The following is a 15,528-nucleotide window of genomic DNA, read 5'->3' as shown; positions in this document are numbered from 1 at the left end:
TCATGCCTGGAATCCCAGCACTTTGGGAGGCTGAGGTGGGCAAATCACTTGAGGTCAGGAATTTGAGACCAGCATGGCCAACATGGCAAAGTCCTGTTTTTACTAAACAATATATATATACAAAAATTAGCCAGGTGTGGTGGCGTGTGACTGTAATGCCAGCTACCTGGGAGGCTGAGGCAGGAGAATCACTTGAACCCAGGAGGCAGAGGTTGCAGTGAGCCAAGATCATGCCACTGCACTTCAGCCTGGGCAACAGAGCAAGACTCTGTCTCAAGGAAAAAAGAAAAGAAAAAAAGCCGGGTGCAGTGGCTCTCACCTATAATCCCAACACTTTGGGAAGCTGAGGAGGGAGAATTTCTTGAGACCAGGAGTTTGAGACCAGCCTAGGCAACACAAGGAGACCACATCTCCACAAAAACTTTTTAAGTTAGCCAGCTGTAGTGGTGTGCGCCTATAGTCCCAGCTACTCAGGGGCTGAGATGGAAGGATTGCTTGAGCCTGGGAGGTTTAGGCTACAGTGAACTGAGATCTCTCCACTGCACTCCAGCCTTGGCAACAGAGCAAGACCGTCTCTAATAAAATAATAATAATAATAATAATTAAATAATTGCATAGAGCTGCCTAGCACAGTGCAGGGACATGAGGGCTCAGTAAATATTTGCGGTATCTAATTTAGGAACACCAACCTGTACCCACCAAAGAGAAAAAAAAATGTACCTTAGTACTCACCTAGTTTAACCTTTTCATTTTACCACTGAGGGCTTCCAGAGAAGGGAAGTGACTCATCCCAGGTTGCCCAGCAACTTTAGTCCATAGTGGCTCAGTTTGCCCAGTCAGAAATCCCTGATGCTCTCATCGAAGGCTGTGGCGCTGACAACATCACAGCGAGAGGAGGACTCCGCGGTGCCCAGAACCCCCGCAGCGCCATTCACCAGAGGTGGACAATGCTCCCTCCCGGCATCCCCCTGGGCCTGGCTTCTGACCAGAACCCTGCCTTGGACATCTCAAAAGCCCTCAGGACCTCAGTGCTGCCACCTGCTCACAGAGCGTGGCAGGTACGGGGGTGGACAGCCCACGTCCCTCTGCCAGGTTATTTATAAAGTGTTTTCAGATGAGTCAGGCACGGAGCTGCCCAGCACCACCACGGACTATCCCCTGGAAATGCTAGAATGATCCTGAGCTCTGGAATCCCGCCACACCCCTTCATAGCCTGCTCCTCATGGAAAGCTAGAGGCAGGAAGCTGAGGCCAGGGCTGTGGGGCTATTGTGATGCCCCCCATGAGCCCTGGCAGGCCAGGCTTGGGGGACAGATGGGGAGGCCCCAGGAAGGAGAGGAAGGGCCTTGGACAGGCCCCCTTCCGGGCCACAGACCACATGGCCCTTCCTTCCCCTTCCCACTCCCAAACAGGAATGACGGACAAGCCCAAGAAGATAGCCCCCACCCTGTGCCCCTGGCACTGGCTGCTCGCACCTCCATTCCTGTGTGTACTGCTCTCTGCCTCCACCAGGAGCCCAGCTATTTCTATCTCTCTGGAAAGGGAGCCCAAGCCTCCAAGCCTCCCGTCCCCTTTTCCTGCTCCTGGCAGTGCTCTAATTACTTCCTCAGCTGGATGCTGCCTGCCATGGGTACCCTGGCCAGGGCTTCCATGAATAACTGCACCTGCGCTCACACTCAGCTTCCCACAGAGGCTAGGCCCAGTGCCCCTGCAGAGAGTGTGACCACTGGGAGCCTGGTCCTGGGGGCCTGGACTCCCCCGGCTGTGCACTCTGCTTTGTGAGCCTGAGCTGAGGGCATATGGGGGTCTTTGGGACTCACCCTCTCCTCTGCAGCCTCCACCACAACCCTGCAGGGGCTACTTGCTTGTTCAGCAATCCTGCCGTGTGCCTGGCATGCGGCTCAGCCCTGAACAGGGGAGGAGTTGGGAGGGCAAGGAGATAAATAAGCCTGTCCGCCCTCCAGGGAGGCAAACATATAAACAACTCATTATGCAACGAGGAGGAATGAAGTTAGTGCTAAATTAAGGTACAAGCTGGGCACCAAGCCTGCAGGCCCTCAATTCTTCCCTACTTTTTTTTATTATAAAAGCAATTCATACTCATTTTACAAAGAATTTGTATATGCAGATAATAAGAAGAAAATTATAATACATTCTTTATCCATCCACTCAAGGACAACTTGGTCCATACCCGTGGCCCAGACTTCCAGACTTTTTTTTAACAGAGCAAGGACAAGTCACAGATCTGAGGGTCTCTCTTCCAGGGACCACCTGCCTGGCTCTGAGACAGTCTTTCCAACTTGAAATTCACAGGAAATGTATAGAAAGATTTCAAAGCAAGATAATATGGATAGCATGACAAGTTCATGTAAAAAGAAAAAACCCAAAACTCTATCAATGCCTGGAAAATGTCTGGAAGGATACATACTAAAGGGTCAACATTTATCAGTTGGGGGAAAGTGATGGAGGAGCAGATAGACTTTTTTCTGCTAGAAATGTCTTTGAATTGTTATAGTAAGCATGGATTTACATAAACTGCATGATTTTTTTAAATGAAAACTTTTTTAAAAAATTGCTCAATGAATAATTTCCGAATTTTCTATGGTATTGTCTTATTTTTGCACTTAGAATAATATAATATGAAAACTAAAAGGAGGCACAGCCACTGCGGAGAGCAGTTTGGCAGTTTCTGCAAAAGTTAAACAGAATTTCCATATGACCCAGCTACTCCATGCCTTGGTATATGCTCTAAAGAACTGAAAACAGGGACTCCCCTTGTTCACAAATGTTCATCACATCACTATCCACAGTAACCGAAAGGTAGGAACAACTCAGTGTCCATCAACGGCTGAATGGATAAACAAATTGTGTTATATACATGCAAAAGAATATTATTCAGCTATTAAAAAGTACTGACACTTGCTATAACATGGATGAAACCTGAAAACATTACGCTAAGGGAAGGGAGCCAGACACAAAAGGCCACAGAGTCTATGATTCCTTTGAAATGAAATGACCACAATAGGTAAATCCATAAAGGTAGAAAGCAGATGAGTCGTTGCCAGGGGCTGGGGGGAGGAAGGGAATGAGGAGTGATTACTTAATGGGCATCGGGTGTTTTTCTGAGGTGATGAAAAATTTTGAAACTAGTGGTTTTGAAACCGGTGGTTGTACAACATTGGGAATGTACTAAATGCCACTGAATTGTATAATTTTATTGATTGATTGATTGACTGAGACAGGGTCTCACTCTGTTGCCCAGACCAGAGTGCAGTGGGGCGATCTCAGCTCACTGCAACCTCTGCCTCCCAGGCTCAAGCCATCTTCCCATCTCAGCCTCCCGAGTGGCTGGGACCACAGGCACACACCACCACACCCAGCTAATTCTTCTACTTTTTGTAGAGACAGGGTTTCACCACATTGCCCAGGCTGGTTTCAAACTCCTAGACTCAAGTGATCCTCCCACCTTGGCCTCCCAAAGTGCTGGGATTAGAGGTGTGGACCACCGCACCCAGACTGAATTGTATACTTTAACATGGTTCCTTGTATGTTATATGAATTATATCTTAAAAAAAAAAAAAGACCAATGAAACATTTTTAAAAATAAAAAAATAAAAATAAAAGCTTTGTCTCACTCAGCTTTCATGTCCCCCAACCCCTAACCACCTGGCCTTCGAGGGTCGTGAAGGAAAAAGCTTCAACCTGCCCACTGGCAGGGCCGAGCCACTTGGCTCCCAGAAGGCCTTGGAGAGGCAGGGGAGTCCAAGGGAGAGAAATACCCCCAAGCAGGAGAAGGGAGAGGAGATCAGGGGCAGGAGCTGGGCCAGGCAGACAGAAGAGGGAAAGCAGCCATCCTGCACCAGGAACCACACTCCCAAGGAACCCTCAGATATCCCAGAGAGGTCAGAACTGCTATCCCATTCTTCAGATGAGAAAACCAAGGTTCAGTGTGGCTTGGAGGCAGGGCTAGAAATGTCTTTGAATTGTTATAGTAAGCATGGATTTACATAAACTTTATGATTTTTTAAAATGAAAACTTTTTTTAAAAATTGCTCCTCCTGACGCCAAGGAGGAGAGGCAGGGGAACCTGGCATAGTCCCAGGCCTGCAGCCCAGCGACAGCTCCTTCCAGCTGGCTGGTCCCCACTCCTCACCTGCTGGCCCCTGAAGGGCAGGTGAGGGGCATGGGATGGGGAAGGGGGAGCCTGAGGGAGGGGCAGGGATGCACTGCATGGGCTGGTGGGTGAAGGAACTTACCCTAGCTCTACCCCTCTCTCTCCCTGCTTCCAAATCTAGATGTAACCCCTTGGCTGCCCGAGGCCTCCCCATCCCTCAACTCATGCGTGGTTAAGGTAGTGGTTAGGGCTTGGGCTCTGGTCTTGACCACATGGGTCCAAATCCTGGTCCAATGACTAAATAGCTCTGTAATGCTCACTTCCATATCCCCATCTGTCAAATGGAGATGATGGCATCAGTCCCAACCAAATAAGACCAACGAAGGATAAAATGCTCAGAAAAGACTCGGCATAGTAACTCCTGGACATCTTACTTTTGTTTTAGTCAAACATCTGCTGGGATTACCAAAGCTTCTGGGGTTATGGGATTCAGGTGTGCTCTGGTCTCATGTCTCCTCCTGCTGCTCAGGGAAGCCCCCTTGCTATAGTGGATGCTGGTAAACTTGCCGGGGCTCAGAAGCACTGGCCGAGGCACCATGGCACTGACATTTCTGGGCCCTGGCTCCTCCAGCCAGCCCTAGGCTGCCCTCCTCAGAGCTGCTATCTGGGATTTCTTTTTTTTCTCTCAAGAACCCAACAGTTCAAACCCAGCTACCCAGCTCCTCGACTCTTTATAAGCGTTCAGATGGTCCTGCTTCTAATCATTAAGGCCCAATTACACCTGTATCCTGTTTTATAGTCTGTGGAACAATTTGCCAGGTATTACCTCACTCAGTTCTCACCAAAACCCAGTGAGGCAAAGATCATTGTTCTGTATATTATAAACATAGATTCGATATAAATATATAGATATAGACCTACCAGGTAGTGTCTGTTCTGAAACCTACTTTGTCTTATATTGACATAGCCATTCCGGCTTTCTTTTGATTAGTGTTAGCATGGTATATGCTAACCATCTTTGTACTTTGAATATATTTGTGTCCTTATATTTACAGTCGGTTTCTTGTAGGCAGCGTGGAATTAACTCTTGCTCTTTTATCTGACAATCTCTAAATCGTGTTCAGACCATTAACATTTAATGTGATTATTGATATAGTTGGGTCTCAGTCTATCGTTTTGCTATTTGTTTTCTATTTGTTCTGTTTTTTTCCCCTTTTCTGCCTTCTTTTGGACTATTTTTGATGATTCCATTTTATCTTCTTTGTGGGCTTAGCAGCTGTAACTCTGCTATTTTAGCAGTTGCTTTAGTATTTATAGTACACATCTTGACCTTTTCACAATTTACCTTCAAGTGATGTTGTGCCACTTCACACCAAGTATAAGAACCTTACAGAAGTTACTTCCATTTCTCCCCTCCTGGCCTGAGATCCCCCTCTCTGGGTCGTGGCCGGAAAACACTCTCCAGGCAGGGACAACCTGCTAACTCTCCCCCTGCTTAAAGTCACATAGGTCCCTGAACCTAAAGTGAGTTGACTAGTGTGAACTAGGGACCCCTGAATCTTGTAGCCTGATGCCTAGTGTCTTGAAAACCATTATTTCATATGTTCTGTCTGTTTTTAAAAAATTGTTTCAGGCAGGAGTGCAAATCCAGTCCCTGCTACCCTGTCTTGGCCAGAAGCAGAAGCCCCCAGCATGCATAGGAGGAAACCAGGACTCAGAGGCTAATCCCCTCACCCAAGGTGAGGGAGCCTGTAAGTGAACAGGCAGGAATCCAACCAGCCCTGGTGCTGTCTTCCCTGGCCCACTGCTCCTTCGTGAACCAACTGGGAACGCAGAAACCGCTCTCAGTAGGGGAAAGTGGACTTTTGTCACCACAGCAAAAAGCTGCTCACAGCGTTGTTACTGCTTTGGAAGTCAGTGGGACAATGGGATTGTCTCCCCACTTACCCTCCCATGAGTATTTTCTGGCTGAATCTAATCACCTAATTGGTGGAATTGTGGTAACTCTGAGTGTGTGTATGTGTGCATACGTGTGTGTGTGTGTGTGTGTGTGTGTTAATTTGGAGGCAAGGAGGAGGCCCCGTTTTTATCACACTAGTCAACTCACTTTAGGTTCCGGGACCTGTTTGGCTTTAAGCAGAGGGAGAGGTTTTTTTCCTTAAAATCACTTGGGGCAGCTGGCTGAGGCCAGATTCTGATAGAATCTGATGGGGAATGGGGCCTAAAATAGCCTTCAGCTCCTCCCCACCCTCTATCTTGCAGGCAAAGAGGAGTCGGGGCCCAGTTCTTCCCCAAGCCCTCTCCTCCAGCAGCTGACCCCAGAAATACATTGTTTAGAAAACCAATCCGAAAGCAACAGGAAGGACTTTCATTCCTACCAGCACCTTGTCACACATCAATTTCATTTAAGGCTCTTTACTATTCCACAGCTGTGAGGCGCAGGCAAAGTCCTTACCCCAGCCAAGACTCCAGCTCCCAGGGCTGATCGTTAAGTGGCAAACACAATGCATGTGGCACAGACTGGGAGCTTGAATCTTAGACTTCTTTCCATCCTCCTCATACTCCATTCACTTTGTTGAATGTTGACAACGGCATACAGCTATTGGTGTTACCAGCAAAAGTGTTACCCAGGCCGGGCATGGTGGCTCACTCCTATAATCCCAGCATTTTGGGAGGTCGAGGCGGGCGAGGATCACCTGAGCTCAGGAGTTTGAGACCAGCCTGGCCAACATGGCAAAACCCCATCTCTACTAAAAATAGAAAAATTAGCCAGGTATGGTGGTGGGTGCCTGTAATCCCAGCTACTCGAGAGGCTGAGGCAGGAGAATCGCTTGAACCTGGGAGATAGACGTTGCAGTGAGCCAAGACTGTGCCACTGTACAATCGGAATGAGTGAGACACCATCTCAAAGAAAAAACAAAAAACAGCGTTACCCTTAGAAGTCTGTGTCCTGCTTGTAGGTCTGTTGCTCACAACTAAAACAGACAGGACGAAAAGCCACACACAACACCCTGCCTGCTCCGTCCAGGTCAAAGACTTCCAAACTTTGCTGCACACTAGAATCCCCTGAGGAGTTTTAAAAACCCCAACACCGGCTGCACCTCAGATTCATTAGATCCAGATCTCTGGGGATGGGGTCCTGGCATCAGGAAATGTTAAAGCTTCCCCGGGGCTTCCTATGTGCAGCCAGGGTTGAGAAGCGGTGGTCTGGTGTGAGAGGTCCTGAACGCTCTGCCTGTCCCACCCTCTGCTTCACCTCCAATCCCAGCACATCCCTCGTGCTCCCTGAGTGCAGTAACCAGGATGCAGGACCAGACAAGGGCGGGCTAGTGGGACATTGAGGGAGCCCGCATTCTCAGGCTCTGGCAGCAACGGGTGGGGAGTGGGCCCTTCACCACCCTGAGAATGAGGGCCTCCCATATTTTGCTCCCCAGGAACCTCGTTCTTAAGGAGACGCTCCCTCGCTGGGTCACTTCAAGAACCTGAGCATAAGTGCTTCCTTACGCACGCCCTGGCCACCCCCAGGGTGCCTCCCTACCCCTGCCCCTCCTTACCTACAAAGGGCCATGATTCCAGCCCCCTGGCCAGAGCCCAGCAACTGTCAGGCCACCTGGCTGAGAGGCAGACACACCCATCAAAGGGAAGAGGAGACAAGGTGTCCCTTACCAGCCGGCCAGCCGCCATCCCATTCCCCAGAGCTGGCCCACTGCCTGGGTGGCAGTTCAAAGATTCTGGAAAATGACAAGACTTGGCAAAGCCAAGCATGACCTTTCCTCCAGGTGCAGGGGCCGGAAGGCTGGAGAAGATGATTCTCATGCCCTCAGCCTGGTGAGGGCCCCAGCTGTGCCCGGAAGGAGGGTCTCCAAAACAAGGCTCCATCAGCAGACTAGAAGGAGGAATTGGGTCCCCAGTCTTGCCCTAGAAAACATGGTTTGTGTCAGACCCACGGCCCGCTAAGCCCCAGCCTCCTCTTCTCATACTTGAATGAGCAGGACATCACCTGGGGATCTTCTCTCCAGGCTCTGCTGCAGCGGGGCTGCGTTTTGAACCAGCACCCCCAGGTGATCCTGATCCGGGTAGTCCATACTTCGAGAACCACTACCCCGGGCCTTGGAGGGATGATATCTCAGCATCTTGCTCTCCTGCCCATTCCCCCTCCCCCACACTATCATCCTTTCCAGAGAGCATCTGCCGAGGCGAGCATCACCCTGAGAAGGAAGAGCCTGAGTAGGTTTGGACAGGCACCCTCCAACCGGTGACCAAGCCTCACTGCCTCCCCTGTGAGGCCTTCACCAACTCTTCCCATCCTTTCAAATTAGCAGAGATGTCTACATTTCTGTAGTAGCAGAAATGTACATACCTAGGCCAGCAGGTATGAGGCCCGAGGAATGGTAGGGAATGTAGCAAGCTGGAGAAGGCGTGCTGTGCCCACTCCTACCTGCTGCTGTGTAGCAGGCTGGGGTTGCCAGATCTCCTGATTTGTCAAGAGAAGTCAGGAATCTAGTTTTTATAGGCAATTTCCAGCTTCTTAAACTATGGAAGCCAAAGCCGGCACATCCGAGGTCCCAATCTGGCCTGTGGGCCACCCGTTAGCAGCCTGTCTGAGAAGTGGGCCCTCGGGATGAGAGGCCCTGTGGGCATCCTCATACAGTTGGTGTTAGCACACTGCCTGCATCCCCGGGGTCCCAGGAAATACCCCTGACATGAACAAGTGGGTGAACACATGGTGTCGGCAGGCAGGAGAAAGGGATATTTTTGTAGGGAAGGGGGACTCCCACCATACCACACCTAAAGACAGCCTTGTCAGCAGGGGTGGGGCCTGTCCCCCCTCACTCTCAGTGGAGGGCCAAGCTAATGCTTAATTCACCACCCCACACTTAACTGCCGCTTCTAACATCACTGGGTGTTCTGTGAGCACCCCCCCCTCATCATGCAGACCTCTCTTGAGTCTGTAGCTTTATCCACTCCCTCTCTAAAGCCCCCCCAGCTTGGCCTGACTTCAGGCCACTTCTCAGAAACCTTTGCCCAGGGCACCCCACCCCCGGTCCATTCCCAGCTCCTCCAAGACCTGCAATGCAAGAACCAGCAAAGCCACAGAGCTACCCTTGGGAGCAAAGGCCTGGTCTGGGTGCCCGCAGGAATATCCCAGGACACACCCTGCCAAGGGAGGCACATCTGAGGCTTCTGCCATCTCAGGAGACGACAGTAGGCTGTCACCAGTGATGTGCCAGGAGGGAGGAGCCCAGCCCATCAGAAAAAGGGCTGAGAGGTTGCTTAAAAATGATCAGAAAAAGAAGTGAAGGTCCTGAGGGAACAATGTAAAGCCCATGGTGTATAATAGCGCCCCATGTGAAGTTCAGCGGCAGCTGCTGTGTGGTGCGAGCACAAGCTGGGTTAATGGGGAAAGCGGGTGGGGGGATGGGGAAGCCCCTGGAGTGATGGAAACAGTCCATATCCTGATTAGAGCTGTGCTTGCACTGATGTACAAATATAGAAAAATTACACCGACTATACAGCACATGTAAAGATTGGTGGACTTGGCCAGGCACGGTGGCTCATGCCTGTAATCCCAGCATTTTGGGGAGCCGAGGTGGGGGAATCATTTAAGGTCAGGAGTTTGAGACCAGCCTGGTCAACATGGTGAAATCCCATCTCTACTAAAAATACAGAAATGTGCCAGGCATGGTGGCGCATGCCTGTAATCCCTGCTACTCGGGAGGCTGAGGCAGGAGAATTGCTTGAACCTGGGAGGCCGAGGTTGCAATGAACTGAGATCACGACACTGCACTTCAGCCTGGGTGACAGAGAGACCCCATCTCAAAAAAAAGAAAAAAAATTGTGGACTTTACTGTATGTAAATTTTACCTCAATAATAAAAGAAAAGAAAATAGCAATGGACAAAAGGAAGGGAAAAGTTCCCCACATATACCTACAAACCCAAGAAGCTGGAGATCTGCTTGCCAGTTCCTTAGGGAAGTTTAAAGAGAGACATAAAGGCCAATGAGATATAAGAACCTTGCTCCCAAATAAGCCACGGTCCTGATTTCTAACAAAGTGAGCCAGCCAGCAGGTGGCAAAGTTCAAGTGCAAATACGTAACTGAAAATCTGCTCACAGTAGAAGCCTCGAAGGCAGGAAGTAACACCACATTTAGAGTCCTCCAGCCTTTTCCCACTAAAGCCCCAGTCCATCTTCATGCACTCCCTGAAGTGGCAATCATGTCTCCTATTCAGAGGGACACCAACAGAGGCCCAGGGAAGTTCAAGGACTTACCCTAGCTCACACTGTCAGTGCCAGGACTCAAACCTGGGCTCCCAAGTCTGTGCCCTTCCTTATACCTGCAGAAAAAAGCATGCCCCTCCTAGGCCACCCCGCATTCGAAAGCAATGCAAATGCGCGGAATTGTCTGTAACAATAGCCAATTACTAGGGATAGTCATTTTACCCAAACTTTATTTGGGGAATAATTTTGTGGTGGGGGGCTAATGGTCAGCCTTTTCTTCAGAACAATCTCTGTTCGCAGAGACAGCAGTCTTTGAGATGTGCCGGGGTGAGAGCTGTCTCTATCTCGGTCATTTGTAACCTACAGACTGGCACAGAACACAATTCCATGAGATTTGACGAAAGAGGACATATCTCCCCTATGACAGATTTCAAGACAAAGTACGAAGAAGGCCTCAATAGCTACAAAGGAGGGTCTGACAAAGAAGGGGGGCATTCTCCTGAGGCTCCTCGGGCAGGCCAGGGGTGGGCCTGAGAAGTTGAGGGTGACACGGGAAATTAGAAAGACTGGTGGACACCGTTAGTGCCTACCCTTAAGACATTGCCTTCTCTTTATTGCTACAGACTCTGATATTTCTTCCAGCCTCAGAAGATGAATCAGGATTGGGCTAAACAAACACAGTAATCTCATTTGCTTTTCCCCAATTCTTGCTTTCCCATTTTCCCTTGCTGTCAAGATACGGTTCCAGCCAATGAAAAATAAAGACAAAGCTGAAGGGCTTCTTGCTTCTTGATAAAAGAGATAGACATTTAATGGAAGAAACTGTCCCTTTCTCCTCCTTCTTGCCTTGAATGTGGTTGAATGAGGGCGTGATGGCTGAAGCTGTGGCAGCCATCTTGTCATCAAAAGGTGACAAGCTTGTCCAGGCACGGTGGCTCATGCCTGTAATCCCAGCACTTTGGGAGGCCAAGGCGGGCAGATCACTTGAGCTCAGGAGTTCAAGACCAGCCTGGCCAACATGGCAAAACCCTGTCTCTGCTAAAAATACAAAAATTAGCTGGGTGTGGTGATGTACATCTGTGGTCCCAGCTACTCAGGAGGCTGAGGCAGAAGAATCGCTTGAACCCGGGAGGTGGAGGTTGCAGTGAGCACAGATCGCACCATTGCACTCCAGGCTGGGTGACAAGAGCGAAATCAATCTCAAAAAAAAAAAAAAAAGTAACAAGCTTAAGAAAAGCAAACACAGTGAGGATGACTAAGCAGAGAGACGAAAAGAGCGTGGATCCTTTCAACATCTTCTATCTGCTCATCAGCTCCGGATCAGACTCCTGGGATAATTCAGTATCACTGTGGTTTAAGCCACTGTGCACGGGATCTTCTGTTGCCTGTGTCCTATCTGACTCAGAGGACAGAGGCAGACACATCCAGGCTGCAGGATTCAAGTCACATGAATGAGACCAGGTTTAAGAAGCAGGGGCCAGCCAGTTGAAGACCTGGAGGGCGGCAAGAGACAGAGTTCTGCAGCTTCACCAGGTCAGCGAGAGTATTCTCACCGTTTCCCAGGCTATCCAGCCTGCCAACAGAAGCCTGAACGTGCTACACGGCCCCACTGCTCTGATGGTATTCCAGATGTCTCTCATCGGGGATTACCCGAAGCTGCCACACAAAGAACTGTTACCCTTTATAGCCACAGAGTTAACGTGGATCTGGGTTTTTAACATACTCTAACCTTGGACAGAGGAGAGAAGCTAATCTGCGAGGCAATGTGATCTCTTTTAAGTTCAGTGCAATACAAAAAAATAGCTAGATTCACTGCAGCTGCATCCCATGCATTAATGCATAGGGCAGCCGCTCTTTGTATTCTTTCCTGATGGTAAATTATCTTAAACTTTTTATATCATAATGACTTGTTCAAGTCAGGAAGTGCTGCAAAATCCACATGAATTAAAGATCAGACACAAGGCTTTAGACACCCTTCTCACTTGGAGCAGACTTGAACGGTGTTCACACACCTCTGTCTCCAGGGATGCTCTCAGGCAGAAGCTGGAGAAGCACCAATCCACAACTACCTGTGAGCCAACTTATCATCGAGGAGGTTCCAAGCTTAGAGCATCAAACTGGGGCAGTTCAAAAAGCGTAGCTCAAGATCTTCAAGACCAGGGAGCCCAAACTCATGGCTAGAAAAAAGACACAATTCTGGGGACCAATTTAGGATCAACGGGAAGCCTGAAGTCTGGGTTCCAGGTCAGAGCTGAGCCCTAAAGTCCAGAACCACATAGAACAAGAGTATAGCATAAGTAAGAAGAAACAGAAGCGTCCTGGAGGAAGATCTTTGCTAAAGAGTTTCTTCATGCCCACCTGAGCCTGCACCTGCAGTGGGAGGAAAGTGCTTCAGCTGGTTCCAGACAGATGGCAGGAGTGAGGCTGCAGCCAGGGTCCTCACAGTGGTTCATGTGTCCGGAGTAATCATCACAATGGCTTTCATTTGAGTTTGCCATGTACCAAGCACCATGCTCAATGGCTTTTCAAATCCTCACAAAGCCCCATGATTTAGGCCCTAGTATTATCCCTACTTGACAGATGAGGAAACTGAGGCCAAGAGAGGTTAAGTCCATTTCCCAAGGCTTCACTGCCATTAAGTGGTAGAGGCAGGTTTCAAAGCCCAAGCTCTAGGCCAGGTGCGGTGGCTCACACCTGTAATCCCAGCACTTTGGGAGGCCGAGGTGGGCGGATCACTTGAGGTCAGGAGTTCAAGACCAACCTGGCCAACGTGGTGAAACCCCATCTCTACTAAACATACAAAAATTAGCCAGGTATGGTGGCGTGCACTTGTAGTCCCAGCTACTCAGGAGGCTGAGACAGAAGAATCGCTCGAACCTGGGAGACGGAGGTTGTAGTGAGCCCAGATGGCACCACTGCACTCCAGCCTGGGCCACAGAGCAAGACTCCTTCTCAACAACAACAACAAAAAGCCTAAGTTGTAAGTTATTTTGAATCCCAAGCCCACCCACACTTCACCTCCCCTCTTCCTTCTCTCAGATCTCACCCTTCTCTCCTAATGTCGTGCCTGTCACTGTGTGGTTGGTGCTGAGTTACCTCCTGCTGCCATATAGTGACCTAATGATACCTGAGTGTGTTCCTTATTTCCCCAGGAACCCTGTAAGCTCTGTAGGGACCATAAGCATTTAGGTTATGCTTTTGGCTGCAAGTATCAGAATGCCCAACTGAAAGTCGCTTATGTAATAAGGATACTTATAATCTCATACAAGAAGCCTGGAGGCAGGAGACACCAAGATTATGTTAATTCAGTGGCACAACAAAATCAGGGCTTTGGGTCACCTTCTCTGGCATTCTCTGGGCTTTATCCAACCCAGTCACTGAGACCTGTGACAGTGACAAACATCTCATTCGCACACAATAATATCCAAAAGACAGGGAAAGGCCTTCGTACGCCTTGCCTTAAAAGTCACTACAATTTTCCCACACATCTCTTAATGTTTCACTGGCCAGTTGATAGACCGCTGAATACCTATCACATGCCCAGACCTAAGGCAACCATTAGCAAGAGGACTGGAAATATGTGTAATCAGAGATAAGACAAATGGTATGGGCTTATTAATATATGGCCTTTGGAGCTGGAGAAGGGGTCATGAAATACAGTTACCTGATACCAGGACAAAATCTCATTCAGTCTACAAGGAAGGGGGTTTGACTGTGAACGGACAGCTATAGGATCTGATTCAGGGGCCCTTTGCATCTGGTCCTGTGCAAGGTGCTCAGCAAACACTTCTGGTAGGCCTGGCATGGCGGCTCACCCCTGTAATCCCAGCACTTCAGGAGGCTGAGGTGAGAGAATTGCTTGAGCTCAAGAGTCCAAGACAAGCTTGGGCAACATAGCAAAACCCTGTCTCTACAAAAATACTTATTTTTGTAATTTAAAAAGCTAAAAAAACCAAAAAAAAACAAAAAAAAAATACAAACTACTGGTGGTATTGGATGGTACCAGTCGCTCCCAGGGAGGTTTTGAAACATCTTTCTGCACCCAAGCAATAGCAATTTTGGTCATCTTACAGTATGTCAAGTTAAAAAACGCATTCCCTTTGATATTAGACAGGTATATTTGTGTGTGTGTGTGTGTGTGTGTGTGTCATATTAGGTGGAAACAGTGTCAATCTCTAAAAATAATATCAATAATCCTATTATCCAATATTTCTTTTGGTTGCTAACTATGTGCTTAGCAGCCCCTGTGTTGAGCAGCGAAGTTCCTGATGTAGGCATGATTACTATGTGGGAAGGCAGTATTTGGCATCATGATTAAGAATACAGACTCTGCCAAGCATAGTGGCTCACACCTGTAATCCCAGTGACTTGGGAGGTTAAGTCAGGTGGAAAACTTAAGGCAAGGAATTCAAGACCAAGCTGGGCAATATAACAAGACCCTGTCTCTACAAACATCAAAAAAAAAAAAAAAAAAAAACCGCCAGGCATAGTGGCATGCAGCTGTAGCCCGAGCTACTTGGGAGGCTGAAGAAGGAGGATCCCTTGAGTCCAGGAGGTTGAGTTTAGGTTACAGTGAGCTATGATCATGCCACTGCACTCCAACCTGGGAGACAGTGAGATTCCCATCTCCAAAAAAATAATATAGGCTCTGGAGTCATATCCCAGCTCTATCACTTGCTGTGGTGTGATTTAGGTAGGCCCTTGACTTCTCTAAGCCTCAGTTTCCCTGTCTGGAAAATGGGGGTCATAGCAGCACTCTGGCTTTGGTGTCTAGCTGACCTTAGGTTCAAATCCCAGCTCTGCCACAGACCAGTCATGTAACCTTAGGAAGGTCTCTTCACCTCTTTGGACCTACCTTTGGTCATCTGTAAGATAGGGATAATAAAGCCAACCTTACTGGAATGTAGGGAGGGTTAAATAAGAATACATAGAAGGCACATAGCATAGAGTCATCATTCAAGGGAGTGCCCAGGAGAGCAAAGTGTCTAGAGATCATAATAGATAAAAACTGGTCAAAAAATCCAGGGATCTTGATATGACAGCCGACTGCAGATGTGTGCGGGAGCGCCATCTGAAAGACACACTGGGTTTACTTTGTCTAACTCCAGTGGGCTGAACCGGAACCACAGGGTAGAAATCTCAGGGAAGGAGATTTAGTTTCAAACAAGAAAGATTCAGCCAGGCATGGGGGCTC

This window comes from Mandrillus leucophaeus, unplaced genomic scaffold (assembly GCF_000951045.1).
Source record: "Mandrillus leucophaeus isolate KB7577 unplaced genomic scaffold, Mleu.le_1.0 Scaffold117, whole genome shotgun sequence".
In the NCBI taxonomy this organism is placed as follows: domain Eukaryota; kingdom Metazoa; phylum Chordata; class Mammalia; order Primates; family Cercopithecidae; genus Mandrillus; species Mandrillus leucophaeus.
This window is presented reverse-complemented; position numbering follows the sequence as displayed.